Here is a 6014-nt window from a genome sequence, read left to right as displayed (position 1 = left end):
AAAAAAAAAAAACAAACAGCGTAAGGCCGGGGCAGGCACCCCCCCAGTGCAACCGCACAAGCCGGCACACACGCCTGAAACAGCGGACCTTCTCGCAACCCAGCCCACCGGCAACCACGGCAGCCGGGACAGGCCCGACACCACGGGCCGCCCCAGCGTCGCGGCTCAGTCGATGCCGGCCGAAAACAAGGAAGGGCGAGGCGCCGCCGCCTCGCCGGCAAGCATTCTCACAGGGCTCTCTCTTGTCGGGCTTCCGGTCCGCTCTCGGCAGCCGGCCACCGCAGGCCGGCCGCCGCCCCTGAGACCTTCCCGCCCGCTACGCGGGTTCCCCAGCTTAGGGCCGAGGAAGGGGGACGACTTCAACACACAGCGGGGGGGGGGGCGAGGCGCCGCCGCCCCGCCACAACATCGGGCGACTCCCGTCACCGAGCCCCTCGGCCAACCGGGCGAGGCCGGAGGCAAGGCCGCACGCCCCACCGGAGCGTCCCCGTGGCACCGCCGACACACCAAGCACAGGTCGGGAGCCGGGAACGGGGCGCCGCCACCTCGGCCAACTGGGCCCATCCTCGGAGCTCTCAGGGAAGGGCCGGGAAAAGCCCCGTCGGGGCTCCGCGAAACAGAGCGCGCCCCGGCCGCGTCCACCCCACCGGCTGCCAGCCACCGCACCAGACTGACAGCCGAAAACCGAGCCCGCCGAGCGGGCACCGGCTTAAGGCCGGGCAGAAAAGGAACGAGGCGCCGCCGCCTCGGCCACCACCGGACTTTCCCCTGCGGCCCCCCTGCACGGAGTCGGCAGCCGCCAGGGTCGGAGGGAGGATACACTCACGGGTCTCTCGCCACCCCACCTAGGCCGACAAGCGGCTCACACAGTCTCTCTCTTTTTCGGCCTTTCCCATCAACTGGGGCTGTGAAACCAGGATAAAAGCCACGCGACTCATATCCCGCTTATTCGACACTCTTCGTTCTGGCAACCGCGCGCGCGGCCGCCGCTCTCGACCTTCGACACAGGCACCGCCAGCCTGCGGGGACACGGCCCATCACCCGCTCCCATAATACGGACAGACGAGTCCAAGGCCCCGGACGCCTCCAAGAGAACCAATCGTACTTGACCGGGGCGGTGCGCTGGCGCACGCCGCCTCCTACCATGACGCAACTGGAGGCAGCCAGAAACAGCGACCCCTTGGTGAACTTCCAGGACGGGTGGGGCAACAGGTCTACCCGGCCCCTGCCGAAATTTGCCTAAGTCCCGCCGGAGCTGGGTAGACCTGTTCGCCCCGCGACCGGGCACCACCGCGGCGCCACGCCGACGGTTTCGGGGCGCGGCCGGCGGCCGCGGCCGGGCCCGGATCCGGGTAGACCTGTCCGCCCGGAGCCTTCCCCGGGCCGGGTAGACCTGTTCACGCCGAGACCGGGCGCCGCCAGGGGAGCCACGCGGGCAGTTTCGTGGCACGGCCGGCGGCCGCGGCCGAGCCCGGATCCGGGTAGACCTGTTCGCCCTCTGGCCGGACGCTGCCGGGACAGTACGCTGACGGCTCCGGCAACCGCTGGTGGCCGCAGCCGACCCCGGAGACAAGGCATCCTCCTGCCATCCCTGAGCCGGGGGAACCCCACAGCCCCGGAACGCCCCGGAACCGTATGGCTCTAGCAGCCCTGTCCCGCCTGAGAACCCGGTTTCAAGACCAATACGTATTTTCGACAAAACTCAACCTTTAATTTTTGAACGAGTACATCTTTCTTCTGCTAGGAACAAGGAAGTTTCCTGGGGAAAAAAAAAATTCTTTGCGAATTTTACTCCGTTTTCTTGGGCGCCCACACCACAGCCGGCCACGCTCGGGAGGATCGTGTGCCCTTAGCTCGGCCAGCCCACACACATTGACGCACCAAAACGGACGCCCCTCCCCACCCCACCCCGGGCACCACGCCCAGCCCCACCAGAGCAGAGCACCTCTAGGGAGACAGCGGGGAGGGGAAGCAGGTGCATAGGAACAGGGAACGAAGCCGATGGCCGCCGGCGCGACTGGCCCCGCCCACCAGGAGGGGCCGGGGCCGAGGCCGGGGGGACCGGGCGGCCGCCTTCGGGCCGGTTCTTTCGGGGTCCGCCGAGGTCCCCGTCTCCCGCCGCCGCTTCGGGGGGCCGCGGGGGCGCCGCGCCCAGGTGCCCGAGGCCGGCAGGCAGCGGGCGAGCCCCGGCGGGACGAGCCCCGCCCGCCGGCGAGGGCCGGGCGGCGGCCGGGGCCGGGCCCGGATCCGGGTAGACCTGTCCGCCCGGAGCCGTCCCCGGGCCGGGTAGACCTGTTCACGCCGAGACCGGGCGCCGCCAGGGGAGCCACGCGGGCGGTTTCGTGGCACGGCCGGCGGCCGCGGCCGAGCCCGGATCCGGGTAGACCTGTTCGCCCTCTGGCCGGACGCTGCCGGGACAGTACGCTGACGGCTCCGGCAACCGCTGGTGGCCGCAGCCGACCCCGGAGACAAGGCATCCTCCTGCCATCCCTGAGCCGGGGGAACCCCACAGCCCCGGAACGCCCCGGAACCGTATGGCTCTAGCAGCCCTGTCCCGCCTGAGAACCCGGTTTCAAGACCAATACGTATTTTCGACAAAACTCAACCTTTAATTTTTGAACGAGTACATCTTTCTTCTGCTAGGAACAAGGAAGTTTCCTGGGGAAAAAAAAAATTCTTTGCGAATTTTACTCCGTTTTCTTGGGCGCCCACACCACAGCCGGCCACGCTCGGGAGGATCGTGTGCCCTTAGCTCGGCCAGCCCACACACATTGACGCACCAAAACGGACGCCCCTCCCCACCCCACCCCGGGCACCACGCCCAGCCCCACCAGAGCAGAGCACCTCTAGGGAGACAGCGGGGAGGGGAAGCAGGTGCATAGGAACAGGGAACGAAGCCGATGGCCGCCGGCGCGACTGGCCCCGCCCACCAGGAGGGGCCGGGGCCGAGGCCGGGGGGACCGGGCGGCCGCCTTCGGGCCGGTTCTTTCGGGGTCCGCCGAGGTCCCCGTCTCCCGCCGCCGCTTCGGGGGGCCGCGGGGGCGCCGCGCCCAGGTGCCCGAGGCCGGCAGGCAGCGGGCGAGCCCCGGCGGGACGAGCCCCGCCCGCCGGCGAGGGCCGGGCGGCGGCCGCGGCCGGGCCCGGATCCGGGTAGACCTGTCCGCCCGGAGCCGTCCCCGGGCCGGGTAGACCTGTTCACGCCGAGACCGGGCGCCGCCAGGGGAGCCACGCGGGCGGTTTCGTGGCACGGCCGGCGGCCGCGGCCGAGCCCGGATCCGGGTAGACCTGTTCGCCCTCTGGCCGGACGCTGCCGGGACAGTACGCTGACGGCTCCGGCAACCGCTGGTGGCCGCAGCCGACCCCGGAGACAAGGCATCCTCCTGCCATCCCTGAGCCGGGGGAACCCCACAGCCCCGGAACGCCCCGGAACCGTATGGCTCTAGCAGCCCTGTCCCGCCTGAGAACCCGGTTTCAAGACCAATACGTATTTTCGACAAAACTCAACCTTTAATTTTTGAACGAGTACATCTTTCTTCTGCTAGGAACAAGGAAGTTTCCTGGGGAAAAAAAAAATTCTTTGCGAATTTTACTCCGTTTTCTTGGGCGCCCACACCACAGCCGGCCACGCTCGGGAGGATCGTGTGCCCTTAGCTCGGCCAGCCCACACACATTGACGCACCAAAACGGACGCCCCTCCCCACCCCACCCCGGGCACCACGCCCAGCCCCACCAGAGCAGAGCACCTCTAGGGAGACAGCGGGGAGGGGAAGCAGGTGCATAGGAACAGGGAACGAAGCCGATGGCCGCCGGCGCGACTGGCCCCGCCCACCAGGAGGGGCCGGGGCCGAGGCCGGGGGGACCGGGCGGCCGCCTTCGGGCCGGTTCTTTCGGGGTCCGCCGAGGTCCCCGTCTCCCGCCGCCGCTTCGGGGGGCCGCGGGGGCGCCGCGCCCCGGTGCCCGAGGCCGGCAGGCAGCGGGCGAGCCCCGGCGGGACGAGCCCCGCCCGCCGGCGAGGGCCGGGGCGGGGGCCCGGGCCGGGGCCGGGGCCGGCGGCCGGGGCCGGGGCCGGGGCCGGGGCCGGCGGCCGGGGCCGGGGCCGGGGCCGGGGCCGGGCGGCCGCCTTCGGGCCGGTTCTTTCAGGGTCCGCCGAGGTCCCCGGCCCCCGCCGCCGCTCCGGCGGGCCGCGGGGGCGCCGCGCCGAGGCGCCCGATGCTGGCAGGGAGCGGGCGGCCCCCGGCCCATGTTCACACGGAGAGATAGGCAGACACAGGGACTCTCAGACCCACTCACAGCCCCGCCGCCCCCCTCTCTTTTTGCCGCGGACGGCCACAGCTGCACACTCATCGACACAGACAGACACACACAGACATAGGCACGCCTGCGCATGGACGCGCACACTTGCCGCAGATGCGCTCCGTCCCCCTCCCTCCCGTCGCCCTGTCTCTCGAGGGTTGGGGGCACTCCTGCTCTCCACCATCTGCCTCCCTGGCGCCACCCTCAGACTTTTCTCGCCCCTGCCCAGGGTCCCATCAGCCAGTTCGGACGGCGGCGACGGCAGCAGCAGGGGGGCGAGGACTTGGGTGCCGAGGCAGCCAGGGTGTTCGGCGAGCAGGCCGAGAGCCTGGTGCAGAAGTAGGGCCAGCGACAGTCTGGAGGTGGTGGCGGGATGCTTGGCACTGTCTCTTTTTGAAGAAGCATCCTGTTCAGGTCGCTCTGAGCCTCTCGGTTCGATGGCGTTCCTTCCTGCCTACCCCCAGCCCCGGTCAAGCCTGCGGCAGGACGGAAGCGAGGCGGGCGGATGAGGGAGTGAGAGATGCAGAAATCAAGGTGGGAGGTGGGGCAAGGGCACGGCAGGCTTTCGAGGGCCGGGAGCCGGGCTTAGAGAGCGGATGCTGCTGGCCGTTTTGGCACGGAGGCGGCGGGAACGCCGCCGGCTCCTAAAGAGTCCCTCCTTCCCTCTCCGGCAGTGGCATGGGGAGCGGGCTGCAGGCAGGGTGGCGACAGGGCGGGCTGGAGCTGGGGAAGCGCGCGGCAGGGGGTGACGCTGACGGCCGCTCAGGCATGGAGCCAGAAGGGACGCCGCCGTCTGGGACCGAAAGTCACTCGCCTTCACGTCCCAGCTTTCGGGGCGGGGGGGGGGGAGGGGGGGACCAGCGCGTGCGAGCTGCCGTGTGTGGCGGGTGCGTGCGGGGCTGCCAGACGTGCGGGCTGGCCGCCCAAGACGTGCTCGCGGGCCTGGACTGGGTCCCGGGGCTGCGGGTCCGATCGACGAGACCTGGTCTCCCCAGCACCAGGAGGGGAGGCCGGGTCCACCCACATTGGGGGGGTGGGGGGGAGGGGAGGTGGGCAGGGGGCAGGCCCCGAGCTCCAGGAGGAGAAATCTACAAAGGAAACAAATCTACGGGCCGCTCATGTGACTAGGGTTCCAAGCGGGGCCTGGAGAAGGAGGTCTGCCCAGAGCTACACGGCAAACCCATAGGGCCGGACGGGGGAAGCCAACAGGCGTCGCCCGGTGCTAAGCGCCCAGCCGGGCGGGGCATGGCGAAGCCAAGAGGCGTGGCCCGGCGCTAAGCGCCCGGCCGGGCGGGGCCTGGCAAAGCCAACAAGCGTCGGCCGGCGTTAAGCACCCGGCTGGGCGGAGCCGGAGAAGCCAACAGGTGTCCGCCGGCGCTAAGCGCCCAGCCGGGCGGAACCGGGCGAAGCAACCAGGTCTACCCCGGCGCTAAGCGTTAGGCCGAGCGGGGCCGGGCGAAGCCAACCAGCGTGGCCCGGCGCTGCGCGCCCGGCCGGGCGGGGCCGGGTGAAGCCAAGGGGCGTCCCCCGGCGCTAAGCGTTAGGCCGGGCGGGGCCGGGTGAAGCCAAGGGGCGTCCCCCGGCGCTGAGCGCCCAGCCGGGCGGGGCCGGGCGAAGCAACCAGGTCTACCCCGGCGCTAAGCGTTAGGCCGGGCGGGGCCGGGCGAAGCCAACCGGCGTGGCCCGGCGCTGCGCGCCCGGCCGGGCGGGGCCGGGTGAAG

This window comes from Aphelocoma coerulescens, unplaced genomic scaffold, assembly GCF_041296385.1.
Source record: "Aphelocoma coerulescens isolate FSJ_1873_10779 unplaced genomic scaffold, UR_Acoe_1.0 HiC_scaffold_63, whole genome shotgun sequence".
Lineage (NCBI taxonomy): Eukaryota > Metazoa > Chordata > Aves > Passeriformes > Corvidae > Aphelocoma > Aphelocoma coerulescens.
The sequence above is the reverse complement of the archived record's forward strand: the minus strand, read 5'-3'. Positions refer to the sequence as shown.